Genomic DNA, 15651 nt, shown 5'->3' on the forward strand with positions numbered 1-15651 from the left:
CCATTTTGCTTTCTCTCTCAGGCAAATTAGGCTCCATCCTTCACATCTCAGCCACAGGCCACCTCTGGAAATTTCCCATTCCCCTGCGTGCTTGCCCAGCTCCTCCCTTCTTAAACCTCCAGACTATTCGATGTTTCTACATCCTGTATTTGTATCTGCTCTGAATTGTTAGGGCCTGGCACCCAGCAAAGGCTCCATGAATGCTGGCTGCTGTGAATTGAGGCTCACCCAAGCAGGGCAGTGGCGCGGAGAACACCGGGAGACAGCAGGGTTCTCACGGATTCAGCTGCTCCAGGATGCTCCTTCCTCCTGCGGCCACTAAATTCCAGTGGCACATCTGTATCTCAGTAGGGAAGAGATAGACAAGCCCCAGGCTCAGGCTCAGGCCCAAGGCCCAAGAGGCACCTGCCGAGCTCCTACACTCGGGCAGCACAGCTCTGGTCCTCCAGGCTCCGTGCCGCCTGAAAACCCTCCAGCCCAGAATCCTTCTTAGGGCTCAAGTGTACAGCTGCCCCATCCCCCTTCACTGGAGAGGGCTAGGCTTGGTGCCTGGGACAACACTCCTCATATTTGCTCTGACCAAAATTAAACTAACAGCGTTTGCCATTTATCAATCCCTCCCTTTTATATATTTGTATCTTAAATTACTAATTTTATATATTATTAAATTATTAAAAAGACCCTGTGAGGTCATTTCACACCCATTTTACATAAGGGGAAGCCAAGGATTATTGGGGTTAAATAGTGTGCAGAAGTACACACCCTAACGAGAGCAGGGACTCAAACCTGAGATGTTGGACTCCAAATCTCAGGTTTTCCCCACTTGGGAGCAAGGACCATATCTTAGGCACTTTGTAAGCTGTGTAGGGCTTCATCGAGTGCTGTCCCCTCCTGAATGGAATGAAAGGCCTTTCCTATTGATAGAGGCCAGCAGCACACATCACACCCCAGAAGTACCATGAGAGGCAATTCAGCAGGAAGGGGGTGTGGACCAGGGCTTGACTGTATTTACTTTCTGTGTATCTGATAACCTCCTGGCATCAGTAAACCTTTCGCCAATAATTCAAAAAGAAGAATTTCAAATTCCAACAGGACTATCAACTTGATCTGTGAACTTAAGTCTGGGAAATTGTTTCCTGAATGCAGGAGTATTTGCAACCTCACATTGAAATTCTTCCATACCTTATACTTTGCTTTATTTTTCCTCCTTTATTAATTCAGTTGGCATATATTTAGTGTGTGTCTGCCATGTGCCAGGCATGAGTCTAGGCGCTTGCCCCATTTCATTCTCTACGTTTGTTCCTCCATTCATTCATTCCTCTAAGTCATTTATCATATAACTGTGTGTGTAAGGCATGGAATTTCACTGGTTCTATATTTTTATTGCAATGTCTCTGGAATAATTAGGATAGAAAGAAAGAAACCTAGGGAGAGTTTTCCCATCCAGTCCAAGTACCTGCCCCACTGGGGGTGTTGGGTCTAAATGTATAGGGCAGTGAAGGGAGGTGAGTTCCAGCCCTGCCTTTTACTGGCTGTGTGATGCGGCAAAATCACTTCGCCCCTCGGTGCTTCAGTTTTTATCCTCTGCAACATGGGAGACACCTTACTGCATAGGGCTGTGGAGGACAGACGGGAATTCAAGTGCAAGTGTCTAGCAAAGGGCCCAGTGTGGCCAAAGTTCTCAGCACACGAGGCTCTCCACAGGGTGATGATATAAGTCTCCAAGCAGCTTTCTTCCTGCCAACACCACCAGGCAGGCTGCTCGCAGTGGCATCTTGAGAGCACTGGGCAGCACATGATCCCCCCCTGGTTACCTCGGGGAGGCTGCGGGGCAGGGTTACATTAGGGCAAAAAGCAGTCCAATTGCAGCCTTTGTCTTTATCAGCCTGAGCAGCAACACAGTCTTAGGGTACAAGGCAGAGAAATTCCAGCTCCCTGACTGGACACTCAAGGGAGGGGGTTCTTGGTAAGAGATGAGGGTGGGAGGGGGCTGTGGGCTCTGCAGCATTTTCTGCTTTCCTTGCATTTCTCTTTTGGTAGTTGCGGGTTTCCAAGGCTTCCTCAGGAGGAGCAGAGCAGCTTTTGTGTTTGTGATTCGGGGCAGGTGGGCATGAGAGGGGTGTGATTTGGTCCTATGCCTCGTGATGCACTTCTTGCCTCATAGGAAACCCCATGGCTTCTACATGTATGAAGGGGGACAAACTCCCAGATGTTTGGACTCAGAATTTTCAGAAGCAAGGCATTCCTGCCCTTTGAAGCTCCCACTCTGTCCTCCAGCTGTGTGCTAAGTATGTCTGCTGAATGAATGCCAGAGCCCTAATCCAGGAAAAGTCACCAAAAAAGCTGTCATGTCACCCATGGCCACACGCACTTGCAGCGTCCATCTGGGTTAGTCTGGGATTGAAAATGTGTTGTGCATTCAGTTATAAACGTACCCAACAAACACCAAGTTGAAGGAGCCTTAAACAGTGCATTCTGTCCCTGCTGTCAATGAGCTAACAGCCCAACTATCTTCTAGAAGGGCCGGTCACTGTATAATTCTGTAATGGAAACCTGCAATCAAAGGAAACCTCCAACGATGGGAACTTTGTTTTCTTCATGGCCTATGCCACTCATCCCATAGGGCTTGAAGCTCTCATATTATCCTAACGTCTGTGGGATGTGGCGGGAGGGTGGGGGACGGACCTGATCTTCAGCTTTGAGCTTTTAAGTTCCTCTAAAATGAAGCACAAAATCTCAACTCTGCTACTTTGTGTGTGATCCCCGAACAATTTTTTTTGAGTCTCAGTTCCCCCATATGCAAAAGGGAAATACTAATAGTGCGCACTTCATAGGTTTCAGGTAAGGACAGAAGGAGTCATGCCTGCAAGGGTGCCTTGTAAAATGTGCTACACGCGTCAGTTATTAATACTAGGGGGAAAAACAAAACACCCAAGAAAACAAACACCTTGAATCAGGGACCATTTGTAGAAACTGCCTTTTATTGATCCGATGACCTTGGACAGTTACAGAACTCGCTGCGCCTCAGTTTCCTCTTTCGTAAATGGGAGGCGACATTGCCTTGTTGGAAGGGTTGTGAGAATTAATGCAGGGACGTGCTCCGCTCCGTGTCAGGCAAACTAGTGGCGCTCAGTAAGTGGTCTCTCTCCAGCATCGTTCCTGGACTTAATTTCTCCAATGAGGGTTGAGTGACAAAAATTTTTCCATGTCTGTTCGGTGCCCCCTGCCCCCAGTCTCCATCGCCTCATGCACGGCCCGGGCCACAGCCACAGCTCAATGAAGGGCAGACTTGGAGAAACGTGGGGAGGACTGACTAAGCGGCTCAAGCCCGCGCACGCGCGCCTTCGCCGTCGTCCGGAGCAGCGCCTGCTAGTTACCTTTCACCTAGTTCTCTCGGCTCGCAGCGCGGGGTAACTCGAGGGCAGACGCGGAACCCTGCGCGCCTGCGCACAGCTCGTTCCGCTCCGCGGTAGACAATTCAGAGCGTTTATTTTCTGGTGGTTTCTGTTTCCCTCTTAAATAAAGTGTGTGGGCTTTGCGGATGTTCCCTAATTTCTAGGCACAATCTCAGGGACCCAACCGGCGACCGGTGGCCCCTGAGTCGTCACCCCCACACGTCCCCCAGCCCCGGACACCCCATTACTTCTTATTCCGCCTTCCCCCCTCTGTTGTCTTTACCCTGCTTGCCCCTTCACTCATAGCAGGCCCCTATTCAGCTCTGTCAGCTCCCCACATCTTTCCCCCAAAAAAGAGTTAAGGAAAGGAGCCTCTGGCTTCCGAACGGAGCACAAGCCCGCAGAAAAGCCACGTGGGCGCAAAGTTAATGCTCCCATTTCTGCCAGGGAGGGGCCCCCACCTAACGACTAGGTTTGAAGTGAAAAGGAGCACATTCTGTTTTTTCTCTTCCCAAATGGCTACGTTGAAGATAGCCGAAGCTTCCGAGCGCCTCCTCGGGGTTACTGCCGGGCACGGGGCGGGGCCAGCGCTGGGGTAGGGAAAGGCTTCCTTGCCCTCAGAAACTACATTTACAGGAATTCTTTTAATCCTCTGGCTAGGTTTTGAATTCCCAACCACACAACCCCCAGTGACTGTTTTCAGGTGTCCTTGTTATCTCTTCTGCTCTGGTGGTCGTCCCTCACCTGATATCCCACAGATTTAGGGGCAGGGAATGCGGTCTAGGGTGAAGAATAACTAGATGCGTGCAAAATACACCTCTTGTGCCTGTGACCGGCCCACCCCTCTCTTCCTACCTCTGGTTCCTGCGGTCCAGTAACAACCCAAACGAGTGAAGGCTGACCTGCGTTCGTCTGGGCTCTGCCATTAGATGGATTGATTTGGGATAAGTACTTTTCTCTCTCTGGGGTCAGCATCTTCAACGATCAGATGCAGAGCTCAACCTGGATGATACCCCAGTCCCTTCAGCATTCAAGTTAGGTGACGAATCCTAAGATTTTCAATTCCATAATGTCATGTCTCCTCCATTTCAGACAAGCCCAGCAGGGAATGCTGTTAAAGAGAATTACCATCAAAGTTACAAGTTTGTTCCATGATTAGACATTTTGAGGTTTTCTAGGTTTCTTTGAAAGGTCGCATGACTGTCTCAAGACATTAACATTTAAGGTTAAGTATGTAGGTCACTTTCCCAATGCACTAACAGACGTGAGGGCACCCACCCCATATTATATTTCTTTGACTCTCCCTTTGCCCCAACCCAGTATATAATGCAGCCAATGGGTGCAGATTCATTCTTAATAAAAGAAAATTTGTGAATAGTGGGGGATAGGGTTCCTATGTTTTCCTTTTATTAAGAGACTTTAAAACTCATGAGCAAATAAAATGTATCACGTAAGAAAAAAATGTGAAGGCTGATCATGGAGAAACCATAGAACAATGTTAGTCTGATAAATCCTAAATGAGTCTACACGTTTTAACAGAGATGATTAGTATAAATTCCTGCACTTAGTTAAAAAAAAATCCAACATACTTTTATTAGGGGAATGGAAATATGATTCCAATAAATAGGGAGCTTCTTTACATTTCTATGGTACCTTATGCAATTCTTATGATAATGCCATGAGTTAAGAGAGTACAAAATTATAATTTCTATTCTGCAGAGGAAGAAGTTATGGCTAAAAGAGGTTGCAGCTCTTGCCCAAGGTCACATTGCTAGCACATATAAAATGGAGTCCAGGGTTTCTAAGGCCAAACCTTCTGCTTTAAGAGAATGCCTCCCAGTAATGGGTTTGTATGTGTGTACACATATGTGCAGGCTCATGTGGAGATGGGGAAATGGGGAAGTGGGGAGATCAGATTTGTCTAGAGGTGGGGGAGAGAATGGGCATTTATAATTAATATGAATACAGCTAATATTTATTGAGCTTTACAGTGTTCCAGGTACTGGGTTAGCACCTTGCATGCATTCCTTCATTTAATTTTTCTAACAATCCTATAAGGCAAATAATACCATCATCCCTTTTAGAGCAACCAAGGAAACGGGGGCCTGAAAGAGAGGTGAGTTGTCCAAGCCTCACAGGAAGTAGTGGAACAGAAATTCACCCTGGGACTGACTCCAGAGTTCAAGGAGTACTTTTGTTTTAGGGGTTTCCACTGGCTGGAAACCCAGGATGAATCAGTGATGAAATGCGAGTTCAAGGAGCCGAAGGGGAGCTCAGGTTGTGTGACTAGAAATCCAAGGTAAAGAATAAAGTGGAGGGTCCTGCTCGCCTGTGCACTGGTCAGATTCCACCTGGAAGGCTGGGCTCAGGTCTGGGCACCATATATGGAGACATGGACACTTATCATAAGATGGCAGCCAGGGGCACACCTAAGGGTTGTCCAAGGTGAAGGGCCCAAAGGAGGAGCTGCCTTTGGCTCCTAATCTCTCCCGCCACCTTGGGACACTTTAGATTCTCAAAGCCAAGCACAGTGTGTGAGGCACTGGGGTGTAGTGAAAATCGTGAGGGACTCTGTGGCAGACCCACATGGTCTTGACTCTGTCCATCCCTTCCCAGCTAGATGACCTTGGGGACATTCCTTAATTTTTCTGAGCCTCAGCTTGCCCAGTTATAAAATGGGGAGAATCACGCCTACCGTATAGCATTGCTGTGAGAACTAATTGAGATAATGTATGTTTAGTAACCATCCTCTCCCTATTTCCCACCCCCATACAGAGCAAGGATGAGTTTAATCTTCGGCCAATAATTTCATGAAGACTTTAAAAAGGATGATTTCACATTTTCACCAAGGTCTTTGTGTGCCTGAAGCGGTGGCCTTTAAGGGTTTAGTCAGATGGTTTCTTATTTTCATTTTATTTATTTTTTTAAGTAGTGGGCTGGAGAGAGCTGAATGGATTTGTCTGTGTGATGGAACCAGAAGAATTTGAAGTCTCGGGCAATTTGGGGGTGAAAGCTTGAAGAGAGATAGTAGGAAAAGGGGTGAGAGTGGGGAATTCAGGAACCTGGCAGGAGGCTAGATCCTAAGATGTGGACATGGGCAGAAGCCTAATAAAGAATAGCGATGACTGCTGCTGAACTTAAAATGCATTGGGTTGTTGCAACGTCAACCATTCCTCTCCCCAAAGGCTCAGGAAGGTTTGCTGGGCACGGGACCACTAGGATACATTTTGCGTGGATATTGAGTTAAACACAATGTGCAGAAGAACAAAACAGAATAATTCTGAAGAAGCTGGTGCTTAGAGTCAGAGCTAATCAAGAAATGTAAAGTACACTTGGGAATTCAAAGAATTCTTGGGGAGGTTATCAGGTTTTGTTTTTCATAATCCATAGAAAGGGAGATGAAACCACTTATCTGCACCTGAAGGGTCAGGATAACTCCAGACCACATCTGAATTTCAGATGTAAACAACCTAGTGTGGAGCAGATACTTTTAAAAGTAGGTAATTTTAACAATTCAGTTGATCTAATCCTTATATAGCTTTTCTGTGTGCTAGGAACTGATCTAAATGCTTTACATATATAGCACTTTTAATCCTCATTACCTTTCCATACGCACTACTATTACCCTATTTAAAGCTGCATACACTAAGCCACAGAGAAGGTGAGTAATTTGACCAATGTACCACAGCTAGCAAGTGATGCTGCCTGGACTCAAATACAGGCAAATCTCGCTGGTAACTATTATGGTCTACATAGCTGTAATTGGCATTACTTTGCTCTGCCAGCCTGAGGGCAGGCAGCTCTGTTTTCGGTGTGTAGTCACAATTCTAAGCCAATTGACCACTGATGATAGAAGAGGCAACCCCAGACCAGGAAGTTATCAGAGGAGGAGGAAGTGGAGGCTTTCTGGATGAAGGAACACCTCTTGGTGTGGTTAAGGAAGACCCCGTTTCCCCAGGCTCTTTGTTCCCCACGTTGGAAATTCTCTCACGGAGATAGTCATTTGCAGTAAGTGACTGCTCTCCTAACCAGTGGCTGAGGTGTCTGGAGGGAGATAGAGGAAGTGGGCCTTTTGAGGGATGAGATGCATAGGATGGCTGGAGGGGAGCCTAGGGGCTCCAGGGGGACATAGAAGAGGGTGTTGCAGGAAGTGTGAGCTGCCGAGGGACAGTGAGGCACTGAGGACGCAGGGTCCTCAGAAGCCCAGGGAAGCTGTAGCTTAGTTTCTAGTGGGATTGCACTGCCCTGCTCCACTCTTAGCCCCACCCTCATTCCAGGTCCTCCAGGCAACTTCGAGTGGAACTCAAGGCCTTTGAGCGATGTCAAGGGCCATGGAGTTGCCTGGAGGGAAAAACATTATTGAAACCTAGGGTATGCTTGGCAATGATGCCTCTCCCCCGCCCCAAAAAAAGCCCTTTGTGGGAACTCTAGCCATAGATTGGCATTTATTGAGGAGCCAAAGAAAGGTAGTGTGGTAAGATGGACCTGAGTGTGGATACAGCTGTTAATTTCCTTCTCTAAGCCTCAGTTTTCTCAAGTATAAAGTGTGACTAATGATACCCCTCACAGGGTTATTTGTAAAATAAAACGCGACGATGCAGTTGAGCATGCTTCGAAACTCCATAAACGTTATTTCTATTGCTGAGAAAAGTGGCGTCTGGGACATTGTTCATAATGAGTCAACTCAATTTGTGGCTATTTTGTAGCTAATTTGTAGCCTCAGCCCCAAAGAGAAATCAGCAGCCCCTCATCAGAACAGAAAAGAACACTTGGATTTATTTGCTATTAGTTTGCATCAGCTGGTTCACTGTCATACGTATATTCTATCATTTGTTACACTGAATTGTTCCACTGTGCTACAAGCCAACAAGAGAGATGAGGTGAGCCAGCCCGTCACTGGGGAAAGTGCTTTTTCATCTATTCAAGTGCCTTCCTCATCCATCAAAGGGTTTCCCTGTGATTGGATGCTTTTTTTCATTTGCTTCCCCTGTTCTTTCTCTGGCAAGTCTCTCTGTCCTTCAGTCCAGCTGTAAATAATTTCCCAGATATAGACTACCTCATCTCTCCTGTTCTTTTCCACCCATCCCATAACTTTCCTTTAAGTACTGATGCATTTTCCCTCTCACATTCTGCCGTCCCCCAGCTCCCAAATAAAGATATTGAATAGCCATTCCCGCTCTATAACAAGAAATCAATATACTAAAGGAAAATATAGATTTTGGGGGTGGAACAAAAAGGTTCTAGGAAGCAGAACATCTGTCACCTTCATAAGCTGTGCCGAAGCTTCTCATAAATGAGACACAAGAGTTTATTTGGCATCTTCCCTTCGCTTCTTTCACTTCATGAACATTGAAGGTAAAGAGCTCTATTTGTTTTGTATTCATTTGCTAGATTCAGAATTACCAAATACATTTGTGAAATGCAGTCTCACCTGAAGGCAAATTAATTGTGATTAGCATGTAAAGTCTGTGAGCCTGGGGAAGAGGGAATTTTTTTTTGAAATTTAAAGTTATATAAAATATATACACTGGTAAACATCCAAAGCAGTTAACATAGGTTATATTATTCTTCACCTTAGTGACCATCTGAGCCTACTACTGCTTTGACTTCCACCTCATTGTACTCTTCCATCCATAACCACTTTTAATAATAGCTATAATTATTGAATATTTGTTTTCTTCAGGGGCCTGGGCTTACCATCCTATATAGTTTATCTCATTTAACCCTCATCATATCACCCAATAAAATACTGTTTACCTCAACTTTGAAAAAAGAGGATGTGAAAGCAAGGGGATGTTAGGTAATTTGCCCACCGTCACCGTTTGAATAAGTTAGCAGTGCTGCCACGTGGACTTGGCTTGTCCGGCTCCCATGCTTGGTGCTCTGCAGCAGTGTTTGGAGTCCCTCCCCTTGCTGCTGACAGAGTATCTTCAATTTTACCCCCATATCTGGCTTCCGTACTCTTCATTCTAATAAGCTACGTTTGTAATATCGCCTTCCTCTTGAATAAAACCAATTGTTGTAATTATACCATCAGTGACATTGGAGGGCCTGCTACAGGGCTCTCACACAGTTAAGTTCAGGTTTGGTGAACCTCACACGCCCATCCCATCTTCATTATTATCATCTGTCAGGACCTCAGGAGACACAAATGGAAAAACAATTGGACAGAGAAGTGAAAATCCTGGAATTCCTTATGTGCAAAATTAAAATAGCCACTTTCTGTTTACTTCACAGTTATTGTGGGGATTAAATTAGATGATGAATATCATAGTGCTTTGAGAACTGGCCAGGTCTCTACAAAGTATTTTTGTAAGCTATGTTAATATCCAGCTGTGTGACCTTGGCAAGTTAACATCTCTGAACCTCAGCTTCATCACCTCCAACGGGAATCATGGTTCCTGCCACTCAGGGGTATGGGTATTGTAAGGATTAAGTCCTGCTCAGTCCACACTGCAGGCCGGTTAAATCTGTATTTCATTGACACTCTGTTCAAGTGTGCTTTCATGGCCATGTTCTTTCCCAGTTTCTGTGTCTCTCTTTCTTCTCTGTCTTGTTCTTTGCTGGCAGTCTCTACCACTCACCTCACCAAGTCAGGTCTGATCCCTCAGCTCTCTGGCCTGCCTCTGCATTCACTTCCATAGGGTGCTCGCTGGCTCACAGGGGCCCATCCGCCACTTCACCCGGAACACTCTCACCTCTGGCCCCTGTCCTGAGCTAGAAGCCTCCCAGTTTCTAACCTTTCTCTCCTCTGAGGCCTTCTAGCCCAGCTCTGGGGGTCATGTTGAAATGCATATTCTGATTCAGGAGAAATGGGGCCTGTGTGTGTGTGTGTGTGTGGCGGAGTGGGGGGGGGGGCTGAATTTGCATTTCTAACAGGCTCCCAGGTGATGTAGAAACTGCTGGCCCAGGACCATACTTTGAAACTTGCTACCCCGGAAATCACCTGACCAGTATCGCTCTGATCCTGGAATCCTCACAACAGCTTCCTGGGTCTATGCTGCTGAGCTTTCATAGGCTCTGAACCCCCAGCGCTCTATGACAGAGGCTCCCACATCCATTTTACTCCTTTCTCCATGGTGATAGAGCCTCTCCTTCCCATCTTTAGCTGGGTACCTGGTCACCTGGAATAAAGATGACATGTCCTAGTTTCCCTTCCAGCTATGTGTGGCCTGGAGACTACATTCTGGATGTGAACAGAAGGGGTTTGTTTTCAGGAAGTATCTTTAAAGGAAGGGGATGGATGTACCCCTTTTCTCTTTTTCTCCTTCCTGTTGGCTGCAGTGCAGTCATGGTGGCCCCAGCTTAGCAGCTCTCTTAGGACACGTGGCAGGTGTGGCATCCAGAGACTGGGCAGAGCAACAGCATAGAATAAACCTGAATTCCTGACACTGGAAAACTGACTATCTCCAGACTTCTTCCACACAACAAGGCCATGCAAGGCTTGCTCAGTTAAGCCACCGATATTTGGCTTTTTCTCACAGTTTAAACCTAACGAATAGGTCCTGCTCACCACTAAACTGCCCCCCTTGCCTGTGTTAAGGGGTGGCAGCTCCTGTGTTCCACCCCAGCGTCTGGGATATATGATAATTTCAGCTCTCCTTCAGGCCCTGTATGACTCATTTAGCCAGCCCAGAGGTCTTCACAATTTTTGTTTGCCATTAAATTCTTTTTTCCACCCAGACCCTGTGTCGCTGGTCCTCTAGGAATCACCTGGTGGCCTTGTTTGAAATACAGACTGCTGGGCTCAGGCCTGGAGATTCGAGTACTGGTCCTGGGGCTCTGGGAATCTGCATTTTAATATATATCTTCAGTGATTTTGATGTAGGTGGTTTGTAGATCAAATAGTGGGAAACACTGCCCAAGTTTTGTTGTGTTTTGCTAATTTATAAAATTATGAACTATTTCAATCACACAGAAAAAACAAAACGAGCAATATAACAAAAACCTGAGTACCTACCACCTAGCTTTGTCAAATTTTACTCATTTTAACTGTTGTAAAGTATTCCACACTATATGAATAACCCAAAATTTATCTACTCTTTTGTTGATGGACATTTAGGTTTTCCCCCCAAATTTTGGCTGTTACAAATAATTCTGGAATGAACATTCTTGGATGATAGCTCCTTGTGCACACTGGGGGGGGAAATTTAAGATAAACTCTACATGAAGTTTACCACCCTCATCACAATTATACAGGGCATTTGACATACATGGTTCCATCTTGAAATCTTAAAACAACCCTGAGAGGAGACATGAAGGGCTGGAAACCTCCATGAAACCCTTTCAGCCCCAGCTCTTCTTCCTCCGATTGTTCTGGTCACCTCTCAGCACGTTCTTTCTCGGCACCACACGCGCGTGTGTCTCTGTAATTCACACTGAAAACAATCGGTCGGGTGGACCTTGCTCGTTCCTACCTCAGCTCATATCCATTTGTGCTGTTTTCATTCTTCCGAGACCGTCAGTTTTGTTTGGGATGGCGGGGTGCCCAAACAAGCACATTGCTCTATTCTCCTGTCTCCCACACCGCTGGGCGGAGGGCGGGGTGGGTGGGGTTGGGGACCTCTCATCAGCGAGGCGACATGGCCTGCTGGGGCGTCTGCTGGGCAGTCTAAAAAGTCTTGTTTTCCAGTTGCCTGCGTTGTTTCCTTCTTCTTCCTCCCCTTCTTCTTCTTTTTGTCTGAAACAAGGGGGAGAGCCTGGAGGGAGAGCCCCCACATTGAACCATGAGATTGGGGCCACCTGTGACTTTGGTGAAGCAAAAAGACGGGGGAACCTGAGTACTTGTTTGCCCATCTTTCTTTGAGTCTTTTATGGACTTCAGCTCTCTCTCCTATTAGAATGGGTTCTTAGAGTGTACTGGTCTGAGATAGGTGCATGTTTTGGGGTTAATTAACTACAGTTTGATCTTTAAAATGATAAATTCCAGGCAATTTGAGGTGATCCCAAATCCATTTAATTGAATCATTCAGATTCTCTGCCACAAGAGCATTTAATTTTCACCTTAATCTGACTGTTAAAAATTTGCTCCCCCCAAGAATGCAAATGAGTTCTGTGAAATGCTGATTTACACATTGCCTTTATAAGCTTAGACTTCTGTGTACTTAATGTTTTAAATAGTAACATAAATGAACATTTAAAGTAAGATCTAATATAATAATCACATATTTCCCTCAAAATTAGGATTGATTTTTGGGTTGGAAATCCAAATGATACAGAAAGATGTTTCATAGTTCCCCAGCAATGTATCTAGAGAAACTGTAACATTCTGAATATTGTGCATTAGTGTTCATTGACATTTCATTTGGACCCTATCAGCATCTTTCCGATAAGTGCACACTTATTTTTATGCTTGGCTTCAGTAATGCTGAGTTACCACACAGGAGGGCTTTGCAGAAATACTAATGAATATGATTTTCCTGCACTTTGCAAATATAAAGTGCAACCAAAATGCACAAAACGATAATATGACACCATCTAGACGGAAACACGCTGTTCAATGCAACCCTAGAAGAGGCACTGAAGCATTAGAAAACAGCCATCTAGCTATGTTCAAAGGACAGCAGCCAAAGCTAAAAATCTGGATTTGTGTTTTGGATGCACCATGAGATAATAGTTTGGGTTTTTCCTTTTTAATTGTTACTTTTTAGTGGTGTTTTGGTATCATTGCACCTGTAACTCCAACAATAATTCATTTGTGAGATCAGGTTCATACTTACGTTATAAAGTCATTCATACAGAATGAACCATACTATTATAAATGAATTAACGGTTTAAAATTCGTAATAGGTTATAGATGAGCTGTTCATGAAAATTTAAGAAAACATTAAAATTTATCTTAAAAAGACAGAAACAGGGCCTGATCTCCCTCCAAACAAGGCATCCTTTGCTTTCCCAGCAACACGGTTCATTCATTAATTCAACAAATATTTGGATGACAACTATAGGCCAGGCACGGGGAAAGGAATCAGGCAGAAGGGTTGTGGGATTGAATGGCACAAGACATATGACAATATCCTGTACATTCTTGGTTACTGTTAAAGAGAACCAGCGACAGAAGGGCCCCAAAGAAATAAAGGAGGCAGTCTAGAATAAGAATATGGAAAGAAGTCATAGTCTGTTCTGATAAGGGCTTTGAGATGGAAGGTGAGAATTTCGGGTTTGTTTCCTATAACGGTGGCCATATTATCGCAGTGCTTCCGGAAGGGAAGTGACACCAGAGAGGTAATGCTCCAGGGGACGGAGGATTTGGGATAATGGATCAAAGATGAACTTCTGCTACGTATGGCTTGAGGACACATTTGCCCAGTGACCACCTGCCCTGATCAAGAGGACTTTACGCTGACCATGGGAAGGGAGAGGAAAGACGTCTAAATAAACCTGTTAAACAAGTTACCATGGAGTAGGTATAGTATTGAGAGAAGGAAACAAAAGGTGTGGAAGTTGCCAAGTGAGTCACATGAGAAAATAATTGGGAAGGGAGTTGGAGACAATGCTTAGAGCTTCAGACAGCCATATACCAATGGGCTGTGCATAGGTAACGAACAAAGTGCACTTGAAACGATAGCAGAGGACAGTAAATACAGTCCCTTAAGGTTCATTGAGCTGTGGCAGTATGGGAATCAACCATCTGCTAGTCCCTGTTGCATCAGATAAAAGTACTTCTGTGATACTGAGTGTGAATCACCTAGCACGGTGCCTAGCACAGGGTAATTATTTGGAATAGAAAAAATAGTTATAAAGCCCTTGTAAATTCCTGATCTTCTCTTCACCCCTTCTCCCATCTCAGTAAATGCATCAGAATCTATCCAGTTTTACAAGCCTAGAAACAGCGCCATCCCACCTTTTCAAAGCAAACACCAAATCTTGTTGATTCCACCTCATAAATATCCATGGCACCCGTCCATTTCTCTGTCTCTCCACTTTCCACTACCATCATCTCTGGGCCTAGTCCAATAGTTTCCGAGCAAGTTTCCTCAGTTCCACTCTTACTCTGCTCCCATCCATTCCTCACAATACAGTCAGGGTCTTCGTTTTAAAATAAAATCCATGCAAGTCACCTCCTGTGTAAAACCTGTCCCCTGTTTCCCATAACTCAGGGTAAAGACAAATGAACATGGCACCCACAAGTTCTGGCCTCCGCCTGACTCCCCAGGCGCATCTCTGTCCTTGTCCGCCAACTTTCAGCTCCTAAAATAGGCCAGGCTCCTTCTTGCTTTAAGATCTCTGCAGGCAGTTACTTTGTTTGCCCAGAAGGTTTTCCCTGTCACCTTTGCTTACCCTTCAGATCTCTGTTTACCTGTTGATTTTCTCTGGGAAAGCCTTCCCTGGCCACCCATACGAAGGGAATTCTCCTAGTGCACACAGCTGGAGCCTCTGCTGGTTCTTCTCGTCACAGTTTGTACCTAGGTGGTGTTTGTGAAATTATTTCTTTAATGGACCTCTCTCCCTCTAGACTATGAACAACATAAGGGCAGGAGCTATGCCTATTTAACACAGCCCTAGCAAAACGGCAAGCAAATGGTGAAATGCTCACTCTATAATTGATCAATAAACAAAGCATCTATAATACATATGATTTAAAGACTAGATTAATTAAAACCCATTGTGGTGCAGGATGTCTGTTGACAGTGGGAGGGGCTGAGTCCATGAGTCAGGGCAGGGAGTGCACAGGAACTCTATACTTTCAACTCAATTTTGTTGTGACCCTAAAACTGCTCTAAAAATAGTCTATTAAAATTTTTTTTTTTTTTTTTTTTTAGTCTTATGGAAAACATTGACAGGGAGAAAATTCTGAGGCGTTCTGGATTACAATTACAGCAACTGGAGAGTAAGAAAAAGAGACAGAACAGTTAGCCTGTTCACAGCCGTGGACCAGCTCTGACAAAAGACTGCTCACATTCCTGTATGTCTGTTGGATCTCTGGACTCATTTCCAGGGTGCTGTTTGGGCAGATCATTTTAGCCACCCGCAAACTCCAGGAGCCTGCGCTCCTTGTGTACACATGAGCTGGAGGGACGCTGCTGTGGACTCAGCTGCAGGCTCTGGTCTGCCCCAGAACTAGCCCAGCGTCAGCTTCTCCCATCCCCTCTGTCTACAGCTACTGTAAATCCTTCCAGAACGGCTTACATTCCCCTTCCCGCATTTGATGTACTAAAATACTTGCAAAACTCAGGGACTACGGACATGTTGTCCTTCCTACCAGCCAAGCTGCTGGTGGCTTAGACTCCATGCCCTCCTCCCCCCTCCCCTCCCC

The sequence above is a fragment of the Hipposideros armiger genome, unplaced genomic scaffold (assembly GCF_001890085.2).
Source record: "Hipposideros armiger isolate ML-2016 unplaced genomic scaffold, ASM189008v1 scaffold_558, whole genome shotgun sequence".
Classification (NCBI taxonomy): domain Eukaryota; kingdom Metazoa; phylum Chordata; class Mammalia; order Chiroptera; family Hipposideridae; genus Hipposideros; species Hipposideros armiger.